Source organism: Bos indicus, chromosome 1 (assembly GCF_029378745.1).
Source record: "Bos indicus isolate NIAB-ARS_2022 breed Sahiwal x Tharparkar chromosome 1, NIAB-ARS_B.indTharparkar_mat_pri_1.0, whole genome shotgun sequence".
Classification (NCBI taxonomy): Eukaryota; Metazoa; Chordata; class Mammalia; order Artiodactyla; family Bovidae; genus Bos; species Bos indicus.
The window spans coordinates 89036535-89054206 of record NC_091760.1 but is presented as its reverse complement, the minus strand read 5'-3'; the positions used below and the strand labels follow the sequence as shown (position 1 = coordinate 89054206).

The following is a 17672-nucleotide window of genomic DNA, read 5'->3' as shown; positions in this document are numbered from 1 at the left end:
ATAGTGGAGGACTGAGGAGCCTGGCAAGCTACAGTACATGGGGTCACAAAGAGTCAGACACAACTTTATGACTGAATAGCAACAATTGATGAGAAAACTGAAATATGTGGAAATTAAAGAGTTTTCCCTGATTTACATAAGAGCAAATGGCAAAACTCAGATTCAAAGGCAAGTATTCTTAGACCAAATTCTATATCAACTCTAGGGATCTGGAAATGTAAATTGTATGATGGTTTTCTCCATCAAACATGAGGATCACAGGCCTATAATTTACCATTTAATCTGAAGCATGTTTCCAGACTTCTATTAGTTTTGTTAATTGAGCTAATATCCCATCAACTGCAGCAGGCAACTATTTTATTGTCCTGGAATGTAAGCCAGCACAGCTTTTCAGGCAAGAAACAAGACCAGAAAGTGATCCTTAAAAATAAATGCTAGCCTAAGTTCATAGCAAGTGATGTTCAGTAGAATGAATTCTTGTGACCTAGGTAAGTAATGTTTGAATCAATGACATCTCAAAGAATTTAGTGAAGAAATCTGCAACGTTTTTACAAATCTTTCTTTGAACTCATCTTTACTGAATTTTTGTTTCTGCCCTCCAGTCTCTTCTGTCTGCCCATTTTCAAAGAACTGGTCTGTGCTGTTTTATTATATTCAGTTTTTAGTATGTTGGTTTTAAAACACCAAGTAACAATGATTTTAAAATGGCAATAAGGAGATGAGATCAAAGGAAGTGAAATAGATCTTGAATCTTTTTTTTTTAAGATAAAAGAAATAAATTAGTCCCTCATACTTTGATAAGTACTGCTAGTTGGCATGCATGTGCCTGCTAAGTCACTTCAGTCATGTCCGACTCTGTGTGACCCTATGGACTGCAGCCTGCCAGGCTCCTCTGTCCGTGCGATTCTCCAGGCAAGAATACTGGAACGGATTACCATGCACATCTCCATGGGGATCTTCATAACTTAGCGATCGAACCTACATCTCTTAAGGCTCCTACATTGGCAGGTGGGTTCTTTACCGCCTGGGAATCCCACCAGTTGGCATAAAACTAATTTAAGGTCATAGACAAAAATGTCTGTTCTACGTGATGAAGAAAGAAGTTCAGAGACCAGATACAGACCCTGTGTACCTATTTTCCAGAGTAGAGATAGGTACAGTCTCTAAGTAGTTTTTGATTACCACCACAAAAGAACAGTGGTAATAGCAATTGTATGGTTTTGAAAGAATTAGCAAAGAGAGGGTAGTGACTGTGAGACTTCCAAATGAAAGTAAAATTTGAAGTTTTCTAAGTCATTCTAGGCCCTCTCAGAGAAACAGGGCTTGATTAGTAAGCCATCACTTAACAAATGAAAGGCCAGCAGGTGTCCATCAAACTGGGCAGAATATACAGATGGAGGAGACACTGAAGCAATCTCCCAGTAGCCGCATGGGTCTGTTTCAATTGAAGCCAGGTGAATTTTGTGACCTCATATCAAGAAGGGCAAGAGTGTGAAATTCCCCTGGAATACTCAATAAATGTTTTATACAGGTAGCCTGATTTGGTCAGATGCCTCCTGTGTATGTGAATATAAGGAATTTCGTTTAGTCTCAGATAAAAGATAAAGAGTCAGCAACAAGTTTTGCAGAAGGATGCTGCAACTGTTTATTTGTGTTTCACTTTTTATAGCCTGCCATATTTTGGTCTTTGGGCATTTCTAAGGCCTTGGTTAGGCCCAAAAGGCAAAATCACTCTCATCATCTCCTTTGAAGTCTGAATACTCCTTGTGTGATACATCATTTTTTAAAATAGTATTTAAGTGTAAAAAATTAAAATATCATATGACCTATGTAAGTGCATTGAATATGTCAAAATGAGCAGAAGCACTTTCAACAGCTTTCTTCTGCATATTGCTTGAAGTTTTATCAAATGTCCTTTCACTCGGTTCTCACAAAACCTGTATGAGGTGGCCATGACATATTAGTATTTCCATGTTATGGATGGGAAAGTTGAATGTACCTGACTTTCCCAAAGGAGACATAGGTCAAAGATGGTAGCCATGAAACCCAGATTTTCCAACTACTAATCCAGTGTCTTTGCCTCTAAACCAAGCTTCTAAAGGATTACTGGAAGTTTCTTATCAGGATATTCCCTCCCACTGGTTTTCTGTATTTTTTAAGGACACACAAGGATAGTTATGAAGAGTTCAACTATTGTAGCTGGTTGGTCAGGCTACATGCCTTTACTTAATATGTGCTAATTTCTAAGCTCTTGCTAATTGTACTGATAAATGAGGTTAAAAAGTAAAAAGACATACCCAACCCAGCTTCACCACTCAGTAAATGAGATACAAATAACTATAATAAAATATGTCACATTTAAAATACTGGCATAAGTAGAAGAGGAAATTCTGACTTATGCTAGATGGAGTCAGGCAAGACTTCCCAGAAAACATGATACTTGAAATGAGTTTTATAGTTAGAGGAGTATGATGTAGATTTCCATATGGTACATTTTACACACCCAAATAAACTGGACAATTGAGTAAATTAAATAAATTATTAAAATTTGTGCACGTTGAATTAGGAGAAAGCAATTAAACCCAAGTTAATGACTACAAAGCACATTAGCTATTTCTCATTCCCCTTGGAGAAGTAGCATCTGGAGCAGATGTTTTGAGGAATGGTCAAACCATCAACAATTCGATAACTAATGACCAGATAAATAAAGGGGATGGCAAAGCCATGTTTACAGGAGAACAAGAAAATCTTGCGCACCTGTGCTACGTTACAATGGCAGATGGCAGAAGCTAGAATGGGAGACCAAAGAAATTATAAGAAGTGGCAAATTCAAGCAGCTGAAAAATCAGGCTCACCGACTGAACTCTTCTGAATCCATTCAGGGTCAATTTCCCCCTACACAGCCTTAGGGATGTAGTTAAAGCACTAAGGTGTCTACTCTACAAGCAACGGTTGTCAAAATGTCCAATGAGTTGTTAGCCAAGAAAAGCACCCCAGCAGGACACTAGAGAATTTACATGAAGCACCATCTGCAAGGTAAAGAGTTATTCTGGGTCACTTAGCAGAGCTTCTGGAACATCTCCTCTGCCCTAACCCTCACCCCCTCAAACTGTCAGCACACAGTGGTGAAATAAAGAAGCAGGCAAAAAAACTTAACAGATATGGACACGATTGGCACTTCATGAAGCAGAAGGCAAGTAAAATGCATTAACAGCATCATTTGCCAAGTATGCATATGGGTCATAAAACAAAAGAGAATTCATCTATACACAAAGAGATAAGTTTAGTCATCAACCTGAGCGAGCCTCTCAGCAGGAAGTCACAGCATCACTGTTACTAGGAAGAATGAAACCAAAGGAAGCAAGGCAGCAGCAGTCATAGTATTCATGGATTTGTTCATCTCTTCATACAGTAATTCAGTTAACATTTATTACACGAATTCTATGTGTCAGGCACAGTGGTAGACAATGGCCGAACAGAAGAAAACAGGACCCCGTTTTTGTGCTCAAGCAGCATTTCTCCAGAGCAACACTGGAGAAATACAAGGGCATATGTGGGAGGGTGGGAGCTGAGTCTAACGATGAGGACTTGCTCAGATGAAGATGAGAGGATAGGGATAAGCAGGCACCAAGGCAAAAAGAAGGCAGTCTGAGAAAAAGCAAAGAAGTATGAAACAACATCCTTCGGGAGGGGCTAGATGCAGATGTGGATGGTGACGACCTATCTGTAAATTAAGGATAGGAAATGAAACTAAAAGAGGTAGGCAGATGTCACACAGGAACGACTTCATATATCAAGAATTTTAAATTGAGAATCCCTAATTCCTTATTTTATTTGAAATGACTTGAGTTTCACATTTAGGATATCTACTGTTAGATTTTGATAAATAGTCTTTTTATATTTAAGTAGTTTTCTATGACTACAGATATGCAGATAACACCACTCTTATGGCAGAAAGTGAAGAGGAATTAAAAAACCTCTTGATGAAAGTGAAAGAGGAGAGCAAAAAAGTTAGCTTAAAGCTCAACATTCAGAAATCAAAGATCATGGCATCTGGTCCCATCACTTCATGGGAAATAGATGGGGAAACAGTGGAAACAGTGTCAGACTTTATTTTTCTGGGCTCCAAAATCACTGCAGATGGTGACTGCAGCCATGAAATTAAAAGACGCTTACTCCTTGGAAGGAAAGTTATGACCAACCTAGATAGCATATTCAAAAGCAGAGACATTACTTTGCCAACAAAGGTCTGTCTAGTCAAGGCTATGGTTTTTCCAGTAGTTATGTATGGATGTTAGAGTTGGACTGTGAAGAAAGCTGAGCACTGAAGAATTGATGCTTTTGAATTGTGGTGTTGGAGAAGACTCTTGAGAGTCCCTTGGACTGCAAGGAGATCCAACTAGTCCATTGGAGATGGAGATCAGCCCTGGGATTTCTTTGGAAGGAATGATGCTAAAGCTGAAACTCCAGTACTTTGGCGAGTTACTCATGCGAAGAGTTGACTCATTGGAAAAGACTCTGATGCTGGGAGGGATTGGGGGCAGGAGGAGAAGGGGACGACAGAGGATGAGATGGCTGAATGGCATCACTGACTCGATGGACGTGAGTCTGAGTGAACTCTGGGAGTTGGTGATGGACAGGGAGGCCTGGCATGCTGAGATTCATGGGGTCGCAAACAGTCGGGCACAACTGAGCGACTGAACTGAACTGAGTTTTCTTCTTTTCCCATTTTACTTAGAATTTTACTGACTGGCTGATTACTTTTATCAAATGTCTTTCAACATCGTTCAATAAGATCATATGGCTTGTTTTCCTTGAATTTGTCTTAGGCTTGTGTTAATAGATTGATGGTATGTTGCATTTCTTGAATAAAGCCGACTTTGTCACGATATATTTTGATACCTTGCTGTATTTTATTTTCTAATATTTTATTTAGAATCTTGAATCATGTTCATTAATGATCCCTGATCATTCACTCCCTCTGCATAGTTTTTGTTTCCTTTTTTTTTTCCAGAAATAGCTTTATTCTGGTTTGGTATTAAATTATATTAACCTTATAAAATCAAATCAAATGATATACTCATTCTCCTATGATCTGGATTAGAAACAGCTTTATAATGACCTGTTCTTTAAGGTTGAGATAAAATTTCAGCAATGAAAATGTGTTTCTGGGCTTTCTACATACCTAGATATCTAATCTCTGGTCTGATTCTTTCTATGATGATTGCTTTATCAAATTTTTTGTTTTATTTTTGAGTTAGCTTGTATTTGAGCCAACTTATATTTGATAGCAAATCATCCATTTCATTGGGCTTCCCTCATAACTCAGTTGGTAAATCATCTGCCTGCAATGCAGGAGACCTGGGTTTGATCCCTGGGTCGGGAAGATCCCCTGGAGAAGGAAATGGCAACCCACTCCAATATTCTTGCCTGGAGAATTCCATGGACAGAGGAGCCTGACAGGCTACAGTCCACAGGATCACAAGAGGTGGACACAACTTAATGATGAAGCCACCATCACCACATCCATTTCGTTTTCAAATGTTTTATTTCCTTTAATTATTTTAATCTTATATATTTATAGTTATATCTTTCTCCTCACTTATATCTTACACATATTCATTTACTTTGTTCTCCTTAATCATCTCATAACAGGAAAATCTATCCCATTAGATATTTAAGGTTTTGAATTTAGCCTTCCTCCATTTCTTATTTTCCATCTTAGTAATTTCCGCTTTTATCTTTAATTTCTGCTTCTTGCTTTTTAAAATTGCCTTTCTAGTCTCTTCAGATGCATACAATTTGCTTTACTGTTTCATCGTTCTTCTTTAATGGTAAAGACGTTTAAAGCTGTGCATCTTTAGAGTAGCAGGGTATGGCATCTAGAGTCCTTGGTATTCTCTACATAGTAACTATTTCCATTTCACTCTCCCTTGATCCAGTGATAATTCAAGACTGCTGTTGGTCGGTTTGTTTGTTTTTTCATTTTATCATCAGTGTATTATTTATTTCTAATTTCATTTGTAAGTGAAACAAAAATGTGGCTCATAAAAAATCTAATTTTTAAACATGTATAAGATTTTCTGTGTAGCTAAGTACCTTATTATTGCTATCACTGTTGTTATTATTTTACTGTTATTATTTTAAATTTTAATCCTCTCTTTCAAAGATGGAAGCCTTTTAAAAATACTTACTGATGTGTGATGCTGCTCATCTATGATTTTGCTTATTTTTTTGTATGTTTATTCTGTCAAATTCTTAGCAATATCACGGGCTTAAAATAATGTCACTTCTTATAATATTTAAAAGTTCTTTTCTGATTTCTAGTAGTTTTTGCTTTATGTATTTACTGATTTATTTTTTAATTGATGGGAGAGTGAATATAGGCTTATGACTATTGTAGCTATTTCAGAAATTATCAGTTTTACCATTACATAATGCTTATTTTTATCCTCTATGGTACTTTTAAGTTTAAATATATTGACTTTCATTAATATTGCAACCTTTGCTTTTCTTTATCCTGTATTTTCTAGGTATCTTTTTTTCTACTTCTTCATTTTCAATCTTTATCACTTTGACTTTATTTTTCTATCAATCGTATAATATATACAAGAGTGAAATTTGTTCTTAGCCCAATTTGATAGTCTCAGTCTTTTAAAGGGAAAATTATATTTGCAAATTATAAAATAAAAGTGTTTGTAATTTATGTCTTCCTTTCCACTTTATCGTATTTATTTTATAATATTTTTTCTTCTTTTTTCTTTTTTCTAGTTTTGATAGTTTAATCATGGTGTGCAGTGTGGTGGGGTTTTTGTTTGTTTGTTTGTTAGCTTGGAATTCTCTGCACTATTTCATTACATCAGAATATGTTTCCTTTCCCCATACCCACTACTCTTAAACACTGTTCTCCCACTGGAACACTGTTCCCACAACCAAGACGCTATATTTCTCATTCACTTATCCCCTTCCTTGTCCTCTATAATAAGAGATTTAAAATACTTGTTCTTCTCTTCTTTTCCCTGAGAAGGGGTCCTCTGGAATGCTTGTACTCGTTCTGTCCCCCTGTCTCAGGCTTTTATCAGCATCCCTCTGTCAGCGTGACCATTCTGCTTCTGATGACCTCACAGGGCACTTTCACAGCCTGGCGCCAGTCAGCCTGTCCCTATCCAGTGTGTGTGTGACTGTGCGAGGGGAATGTGGGTGAAGTGTCACGGCTTCCGAAGTCTTCTCTTCTTCTGCCTGCATTGCTTGTTTGTTTCATTCAGTAAATATTCACATAGCAAACAAAGCTCTTTTGGGTACTGCTATTTTAAGACAATGATGAGAAAATAATGTGAGTTCTCCCTGAAACCAGCGGATTTCAGATCTTCCTTCTGATCACAAAAAGCAATTTCTTGGTATCTTTTAAAACGTATTGCCTCTTTATCAAATTTTCCTTCTTCTGCCTCTGTAACACCTGTTTTTACCTGTTTGATTTTCTGCATTAAATCCCCATGTCTCTTATGTTTTCAGCCTCTTTATTAATATATTTTCATCCTGTACCTTGAAATATATCTTGTACTTCACTTTCCATGTTAACAGTGACCAGCCCAGACACTTCAATACCCAATAAAATAGTTTAGTTGAAATATCATGTGTTTAGTGGGCTTTCTCTCTCTCTCTCTCTCTATATATATATATATGTGTATGTATGTATGTATGTATAGGTATGTATGTATATAATGTGACTATGTAATCATGAATTATCAAATGTGTCAAAATTATTAACATCTAAGCTATCATGAAAATATGAAGAAAAGAGTAGGGTTAATTTCAGCCTTCTTAAATTCGGCAGCATGATTTTTGCCTATGCTACCTCTTCTTGGTTAAAACATGCAAAACCACTGTGTATAGTCATGCAGATCTTCTACTCTGTAATTCTGGAGCCATAATTTATTTCTTAGATATCAGAATTTTTTCCTACCTATTGGGACAATTTCTTAGGAGGTGGTTCATAAATGTTCTGATGAAGAGGTAGTTTTTTTCTAATTTTCACAAAGTCACCATCTGACCATGTTCATAGTTAAGATTTCACCAAATTATCTTCTATTCCATGAGCTTTGTCTTCCAAGTGAAAGTGAAGTCACTCAGTCGTATCCGACTCTTTGCAATCCCATGGACTATAGTCTACCAGGCTTCTCTGTCCATGGGATTTTCCAGGCAAGAGTACTGGAGTGGGTTGCCATTTCCTTCTCCAGGGGATTTTCCTGACCCAGGGATCAAACCCAGGTCTCCTGCATTGCAGGCAGACGCTTTACCCTCTGAGCCACCAGGGAAGCAAGAAATGGAAAAGATAATATTTTGAACTTAAAGATAATGTCAAGCTGTTTTGACTGACTTGCTTGACTTTTATAATGCAATGCATTATTGTAAATCTACCTAAGACTTTTTCTTTTTGGTTGATAAAATTCTGGGGACTTTTTTCTTCAAAACCTGTATGATTAGTTTTCAAATTTCCCTGCAGAAATGATGGCTTTGTGGAATCCTTATCCAGTATTTTCCATTTTATAATGTTAATTTTTCATCTCCATAATAACAAACCCATAATTTAAAAAACATTGGGGGACATTTAACAGGTTTTTGATTGACTGCTTCTCATTACTTTGTTGCTACCAAGTGCTTTGTGGCAAGTTTTGGGAATGTCAGTTCTGGCACGTCCCGATGATTTCAGGTTATTCTGCATTTCCTTCCTTCCTTGCACATTTTCTGATATTTCAAGCTCACTTCAAAAGAGGATATTGTTTTAACTACCAGTCAGTGATCCCAGTTGAAAACATAATTTTAGAATTAGGATAGTTTAAAAAGACAAACTAAAAATGCAACTGAAGTCTCTCTCTCTCTCTCTCTCTCTGTCTCCCTCTCTCTCTCTCACACATACACACAACTGGAGTTACTTCACTAGCAGGAATTAAAACAAAACATGGACTCCTGTGCAAATTAACATTTGAGTACAATTCTGACAGGATGTTGATCTGACTTGTGTGTGCGCGATTTCTGAGTGTGTGACATAAAAAAATCACCAAATCTTAGAAAGATTACAAACTTCTTTATAAAACAAGTGACACAGGTCTCTTCTAACTTGTCAGGAAAATTTTCCCACCCTTCGTATTAGCATCACTAGGTCTCACTGAAGACATGTTATTCATTTTGATGAAAGCTGTAAGAATTCCTTGAAGAGAAAAAATGTTCCAAACTTCCCATGATTTCCAGTTCATAAAAATGTTCTGTTTGTTGAGCTTATCTGGACAAGTCTCAGGTTTAATGATGTTAGGAAAGCAATTCTAGTGGTTTATGTATGCGATAAAAACATTGCAAAACACAAAAATGCAAAACTCCTGCTCCCAAAATCATTAAGTAAATTGGTTTTCCAGAAAGACACACCATATTTAACTTGTGGATTTATGAGTCCTTGGCATACAACAGAATCCTCCGAGAGAAGGCATATCCCAGGTTTCAAAGGACATGGTTGGGGAGAGAGACTGCTCTGAGCCATAGGAACACTGTGAATGGTGAATGCAAGCCCCAGGCTCTGTAGCCAGTCTTTACTTCCCTCCTTCCACAAGTGGAACTGGAAATAAAGACAGTTCCACTTCAAGAAATCAAAACAAAAATTCCAACATTAGTAACCATCTTTGTTTGCCTTTCTCTCCCCTCTTGTTCTATGACTCTTGACTTCCCTTCAGTCCCCAAAGCAAAAAGAAAGTGAAATAACCTCCATGTGTGAAAGAGAGGAACAAGGCATTCTTTTCCCACCACAATGAATACCCTGCCCTGGGCAGGTCAGACCACACTGGCAGAATTTGGAAATGGTACAGCCCTTCAAGAGAGAAGCTTCGAAATACATACCAAGAGCCTTTGGAATAGTCACACATTTCAGGCCAGTGATCCAGATATGAAACTCTACCTTAAATAAATATAATCAGAGATGTAGACAAAGAATTATGTAAAAAGACCTTCACCAGAGCACTGTGCTAATGGAAAATAAAAATCACCTGGGTGTTCAACAATGGATTTCTTGAATAATTTTGGGAAGGTTCATATGATAAAATATTATGCAACCATTAAAAATTTTGAAGATTTTTTAAAATAAAATAACATGAAAAACATATTATAACATTAAGGATAAAATTAACATACAAAACCACATATGCAATATAATTCCAGTTTTTTAAATTTTGATAATACATATTAATATAAGTTACCTGTGGACTGTAGCATCTCAGGAGACTTTTGTTTATATTTTCTACATACTCTAATTTTTTAATCATGAGCAAGTGTCACTTTTATAATCAGAATTAAATAGTGTTTTGTTTTGGGGGGTTAAACAAGGCATGTACCACCATGTCTAACCTATACCCTTGACAAAAGTAACTTTACAGATACTTTTCAGTATACAAAACATATTTGTTTATATCCATTTTGCTGATTCTGTCCCTAAGTAAATTATGAAATGTAGAAATATTTATTAACATGTTCCTAGATGTCTAGCATTCTGTAAACACTTAGAAATTCTCCAACTAACAAAGAAGTAAGAGATTTTGCTGCCGTTTACAAAACAGGACCTTTTACCGTGAATATTCATACACTTGCTACAAAGCATTTTGTTTGTTAAATGATTCTTCTTCCACCCTAAGAATCTAGCAACGGTTAGTGAGTTATTAAAATATACACATGAACATAAACGACAACAAATAAGTCCTTATCCTCTTACCCAACCTTCGAGACTTCTGCATACCAGGGATTTTTGTTTTGAAGACAGAAGTCTTTTAATTAACTGATATTGAAAGCACAGATATCATACCTAACGCTATAGTGTGCAGCAAGTACGTATTACTGCAGCACCGTAAGTCATAACAGTAATAATAGCAACCAGAAATCACCTTCTCCTTGATTGCTCGTAGATACCCCGAGCCTGGAGTGTCACATTGGTATAGTGAGTGCATGTTTCCAGGAAGCAGAAAGATTGCACTTAGGCCCCAGGAAGTAAGAGAAACCAAATGAAATAAAACTCCAACAACTGTCATGGCTCTATTTTAAGTTTTATTTTAAAGCTGATTTATGTCCAGTCCCCTGACAGGCTTCAGAAGGATGGAAATGCAGTCCCAATAAGCTGTCTGCCGAAGACAGTGGCTCAGCCAAAGAATGATGGCTTTGGAAAGTTGGTTAAACTATCTGTGCCAGTCCTCTCTCATGGTCAGCCAGGCAAGGGCTCAGGCATCTTTCTCTGTGCTTGGTGTTGGGAGTGGGGATGTTGAAGAGGATGCTTCTCCTCTTCCAAAAATTCACCTAAGTCAATTAACGTGAATAGTATATTATTATCTACCTCCTATTCTCATTTCAACCACATGCATACAGAATGATAACTCTCTGAAACCTGCTGATAGGGCTAACTACTGACAAAAGGGGTGGTTCCCTGCAGAATTTCTCTCCTAATTTTTATGAAGACAGACAGAAATACAATCAAAGAATCCAAGAAAGTGATCCAAGTCATGACCTCACTAGATAGGTTTCTGCTTGGAGCCTATAGATTGGAGAGCCCCATGCAGCTGCCATAATTAGTATAGAATTACATTGTGTTGACTCTGTAATCAGAAGAATTCTGAAAACCTATAGTTTATCTTTTAAAAAGGTTTACCAATTCTACCTTAAAAACATGAAGAGCTGCAAAACCAAAGATTTAACAACAACAACAACAAAAGAACAGGCATGAATATTTGACAGATAGGAAGAGGAAAAAAAAAAATGCTGGTAAGCTCCATACAGTTTTTAAAAAAAATTCACCTGGTGTTCAAATTTCTAGATATTTCTAGGAGGAATATTAGGAGTCAATCTCAAAGTTTCACGAAACAAATATAATGCTGAATTATGAGTTAGAAAACACAGGCTATGTGATCTTGGGGAAATCCTCTAACTTCTCTCATCCTCAATTTTTCCAGATGGAATGGAACTACTAATACTTGCCCTGCCTCTCAGTCACTTTGTTCTGAGACTCAAATATGATGTGTGTGAATATATTCTATAAATATAAAGTTTTAGAAATTCTCATTCCATTAGTATACTTTTAAAACTGTCCAATGAGAAGGAAAATCTTTATGAAAAGTGTGATAGACAAATGAAAGGCACTTCATTCTGTCTTGGAAATCAGACACTATTTTAAATATTAGATTTTCATCAATTGTTTTCTTTTAACTACTTTCTAGGCCTAAAACTTCACATTTATACTAGAGAATGCCTCTTCTGTGGATCTAAACTGGGACTTCAGAGTGAGTCATTTTTCACAGGAATATAACAGGAAGGAAGCAGTTTCTAAGCTAACTTTCCTATTGTTCCCAGAAAAATAGTCACAACAGGGCAAAAGTAGTTACTCTCTGTATTATTCAGAGCATAAATTATATACTCCAAAATATAATTAGCACTTGTATCTCTAACATATAACTACACTTTCTGGTATGTATCTATCAAATTTTCATCTTAATAGTGATGACTCATAATAAAATTATGCATTCATCATTCCATTCATTAAATCATTTAACTTGAAGACTGTGCATGTAAACTGCAAATTCTCTGCGGGTGTGATGGCATCACTCTCACCCAGGCTCCAGTTCTCAACCTAGTATTTGTTAACATACACACATTCTTTCCAGAACAAGTTTTTTTTTTAATGTGCATTCAGAGAGCAGATGCCGTCAGAACTGTTATCAAGTCACGGATGCAGAGAGTACTCCCGCTGAATGTTTTGGTAATGTAGTTCTGAAATATCACTTTAGTTCCTGCCTTCTGCTGCCCCAAACTTCATTCTCCAGGAAACTATCCAAAAAAGCAATGCTACGAATAACCAAATTCAGTCCTCAGATCAGCTGTTTGTGAAATGGTAGAACATGCTTTTAACAAATCCAGCATAGGTTCTCTCTTGTTGAAGGAGGTGTAAGCGCCAAAGATACTTTATTATCTGAAACTTCATTATAGGGAGGAACTAAGGGGACAGTTATTGGAATGTGATTCAGAAAGCAAAATAAAAACAATAAATTCTATCTTTTTTGACCCAACAAGAGAGATTCTTCTCGTTCCACACTCCCTCTCTTTTCTCTAGCCAGGCCACCTTTTCTGCCCACTTTCTTTTCTCCTCTTTCCTATCATACCTCCTACCTCCTTCAGTGATAGGACCAGATCGTGACAACCAGTCCCATCCCTTCATGGCAAATAGATGGGGAAACAGTGGGAACAGGGACAGACTTTATTTTCTTGGGCTCCAAAAATCACTGAATATGGTGACTGCAGCCATGAAATTAAAAGACGCTTGCTCCTTGGAAGAAAAGCTATGACCAACCTAGACAGAGTATTAAAAAGCAGAGACATTACTTTGCCTACAAAGGTCCGTCTAGTCAAAGCTATGGTTTTTCCAGTAGTCATGTACAGATGTAAGAGCTGTACAATAAAAAAAGGCTGGAAGTCAGCCCTGAGTATTAGTTGGAAAGACTGATGCTGAAGCTGAAGCTCCAATACTTTGACCACCTGATGCGAAGAATTGACTCATTGGAAAAGACCCTGATGCTGGGAAAGATTGAAGACAGGAGAAGAAGGGGACGACAGAGCATAAGATGGTTGGATGGCATCACCGACTTGATGGACATGAGTTTAAGCAAGCTCCAGGAGATGGTGATGGACAGGAAAGCCTGGCGTGCTGCAGTCCATGGGGTCGCAAAGAGTTAGACACGACTGAGCAACTGAACAATGATGACCTCCTCTCTAATCATTTATCTTCATCAATAAAAACCAGCACTTATTTTATTATTTCTGTTCACAAGAACTACTCTTCCCTTTCTGTGTACCCGGTCTCATTATTGCTGAGTCTTACAATAGTCATTCTTGATCACCCCATTTTACAGGGGATGCTAACAGAGCCAAGTTTCAAAACCAGGCATCCTATTTCATAGCCTATATCCTCTTCCAATACCACGCTACCTCCAGAAATTCTTTCCTTCCTTCTTAAAGATCTCCTTCTCTCTTCTTTCCCTCCCTTTAGCTTCCCTTCCTCATTTCCTGCTCTTTCTCCATTACCTCAACAAGCCATCTTTCACCCCATCCCACTCCCATCTGAACTGCGTCTTCTGGAAACCTGCTTCATCCTCAGAGAGGTCAAGTGATTTTTGCTCCTCCAGAGACAAAGCCTCTCTAAAGCATCACTAACTATCTCTGCCCCAGTCCCATCTTCTTCATCAATGTCCTATCTATATCTCTTATATTATAAACAGCTATTTCCTAAAATGATCACACGTAAGACTGGAGGGAAGTATCCAACTGAGGAAGGGAGTTTCTCTTTCTCTCTCTCCCCACAAATCAGATATGGTGCTGTTAAACGTTTTTAAATTGTCATTTAAATACTTCCTTACATTAAAAAAATTATTTGAGATATGCAATTTATAATATTACTCTTGTCATTTTTTTAAAGAGAATATCATAAATTCATTTTCCATGAAATAATATTTCTTCCATTACAAAACTTCTAAATGATATGCTTGACTATTTAAAAATAAATCCACTGAATTTTTATTAAATGCTGAAAAATAATCTCCCAACAATTTCATTTTGGAATTTTCAGGCTCTTCCTTCAGTGGTGTGAGTTACTCCAATTACAAACTGAAAATGAGGTACTAAAGACAATAATTCTGTATTCCCCAGACTCCTTAAAACTGTGAAATTTAATTACTTGGCTAAGAAACAGTTTCTCTTGCATGATCATGAGGCTAGTGAAAGGTTTTGGACAAAATACAAAAAAATTACTTTTTTTCTATTTTAAGAACTGAAAATTTGAAAAAGCCTTTTTGTCCTACCAACATAATGGGAGCAGAATTATTTTTTGAACTTTAAATTGTAATATTTTCTGATTTTGCCCCGGGGAAATCACTGTAAGAATACTTAATCAGAATGAAATGTGTTTACAGTTTGTGATACAAGGAGATTTTCTCACTAATCACACTTTATTCTTGAAAAGAAATTGTGACCAGTCAAATAGCAGCTAAAATTCACATACAATTAGGGCAGAATAAAACCAACAACCAGAAGTTTAGGAAAGGAAAAAACAGAGAGAAAGGGAAAAATACGTCTTTAAAAAAAATCAGATATCTGAGCAATTCAGATATTCAGTTCTTGCATATAATAAATAATGGATGCTATAATCATAACAATATTTCCAGATAACAAAAATACCAGTAATTAAATAGTGTTGATCTGCAATCATCTCCTTTGAGATTTTGTTTTGCAGTAGTTTTTGTTTGTTAATCCCACCTCATTTTCACTTCTATAGGCCAGTATAGTAGAGTTCCCTTCTTATTCCATCTGCCGCTTTCTCTAAGCCCCTCCCCTGGAGCAGACCACTTGGTTTCCATAGTAACCAGTATAAAACTTACTGCTCCTGGGGTAGCAGGAAGGGAGAAAGAGCAGAAGGAAAAGACTAAACCTGAGTAGTGGAAGTAGATCACATCCTCTGCGATACTGTGAGCCACCAAGAACTTTCTTCTGCCTCCCTACTTGGAGAAGTACCCAGAACTTTTCAGAGTAGCACTTCTAGCAAGTAATTACCGTCTTCTCTGACCAATGGTAAGAAATCCCTCTTCCACCTTCCATGATTACAACGGTCCAAAGTGGATCAAGGTAGTGTACACTTCCCCATCCCTTGCACCCATCATTCATTCTTTCCATTTGGACAGTAGAGCCGGGCACATGACTGCTTCAAACTGGGACTTAGAGCTTTGTAAATTAGTATGAAATAATGTGCTCATCGATACTTTCAATCCCTTTGATAACTAATTTGAAATTTTATGTAAATGTATGCCCTGAATCCTACCTCCTCGGTAATGAGGAGAACGTTTCCTATGGGGACTGATTCTTTTACCTAACTCCAGAGAATTCTTATTTTTGTAACTGAGAAGGGAAGGATTCCCTTGCTGGGAGTGAGAATTGTTTGGGGAATCCTAGAATGCTTATTCTCAACTTCACTTTCCATGTAAAAACACCAATTTGCAAAAGGAATTCTCTCTCCTGTAGTTAAAAAGAATTTGGCAATGTGATCCAGTAGGCAGGGTGGTGTCGATCTCAGTCTCGGTAAGGAAGTCTGAGCCCTCTCTCTCTCTTTTTAATATGAGAATTTGAAAGCAGTGGGGAACTGATGTTGGACCTATCACAGCATTGCTAACAGACAGCCTATTACAGTATTTAATAAAAACAGAAACAGCGTGCCCATCATAGGCTAATAAATCCTACCTCCTGCACGCTTTAAAAACAGTAAGAAGCAGCTTTAACGGAGCTTCAGATAACTAATTTCAAGCATGGCTGTCTAGCGTGCCTGTCACTCCTATTGTCCTTCCAAACTCTTTCAGACATTTTGAGCAGGGAGTATTAAAGCTATGAGTTAGCAAGGGTTGTGACATTAATGGTCCAGGAAGGCTTTAGGCACAAGAGGTAATGATGATTACCGGTGGCTATTTGGAGGACTGCACTGGATCGCTGTCATTAAAAATTAAGCGTGGCTTTTGAGGAAGATGTGACAACTACCGGAGGTAGGATTTGCTTGTAAAACAAAGGAATCTGTTGCTGTTTCGTGCTTTTTTGTTTGCTCTGTGCTGTGTGGGTCGTGAATTGCAGGCAGGTGCAGAGTGAGAAGCAGGAAGGGGAGAGAGGGAGTGGGAGACCGATCTGCTTAAAGCAAAACACAGTGGATACTATTATGTTTTATGGCAGCAATGCCTCGAGGACAAACTGGCTCCAGACTCTTAGCCTGCTGAGTGTGCATTCCACGTTGCTTTTCCCATGGAGTAGAATGCTTAGAGGTCACGGAGAAAACAGTTTGCTTCTTATCTGTGGTGCCAGCTGGGCTGTTGGTAGGGTTGAGCGAGGACTTTGGTGGGTGGGAGGCATAAAGGTCCGAGAAAAAAAAAGAGGAAGCTGTCCTTAAGACTTGAAACCTGTTAGATAAATATTTTATTCCTATGATCAGTGTGTTTTGATAGCCAGAGACTAATTTTTTTAAAGGGAAATTAGAAGATTACGGTGGATTTCCCTGATAAAATTACTTTGAATTTTATCTATTATAAAAGAAAATTGGGTACCTTCATCCATTTTGCATATTGAAAGGCTGATCCACACTGTACAAATGGTTTGGTTAAAGCAGATCAAGAGTTTTGCACTAAAGAAGGGGCTTTCTCTCTGTTCCTGCTCTTGCTTTTAAACAACTGCCAGGGCTGCAGATGGAAATGGTGATTTGTTAGAGGTTATGGACTTGGTTCAGTTTTTTTTTTCCTTTTTTTTTTTTAAAGAACAGCATAAAAGCACAGTCCTCCTTGTGAGATGAGAGGGGCAGTTGGGTTCCAAAGTCCAGTGGATAATGAGTGGATTTGCAGGGGGAACTTACACTGCTTTGTACTTTATTATGGGATCAGTATAGCTCAATCAGCAAAGGAAATGTCAGGAAATCATAAGCTTTTTTTTTTTTTAAGCAAAAAATGCAATGATCAAAAGCCAGTGTTTCTCCAAGTTGATGTATGGTGCAAGTTTCAGTATTTGTCATTGCATGTGACCCTCAATGTGAAGTGGCAGAAACGTAGTGACTGAATTGCTCCGTGCTATTGTGTTATTTC

The 17672-nt window shown here is 37.4% G+C and overlaps 1 protein-coding gene across 3 annotated transcripts in view; it reads left to right on the top strand.

Annotated features, from left to right (window-relative positions):
- The first annotated feature begins 15460 nt into the window (after positions 1-15460).
- Positions 15461-17672, top strand: part of KCNMB2 (potassium calcium-activated channel subfamily M regulatory beta subunit 2) — a 301884-nt gene continuing 299672 nt past the window's right edge. For 2 of the 3 annotated variants that reach the window (XM_019959454.2, XM_070791660.1), the window contains exon 1: positions 16265-16595. The gene's annotated coding sequence lies outside the window, so the exon portion shown is untranslated. Of the gene's footprint in view, positions 15637-16264; positions 16596-17672 lie in introns of those variants that run through there. The other variant, XM_070791694.1, reaches the window with a different exon arrangement.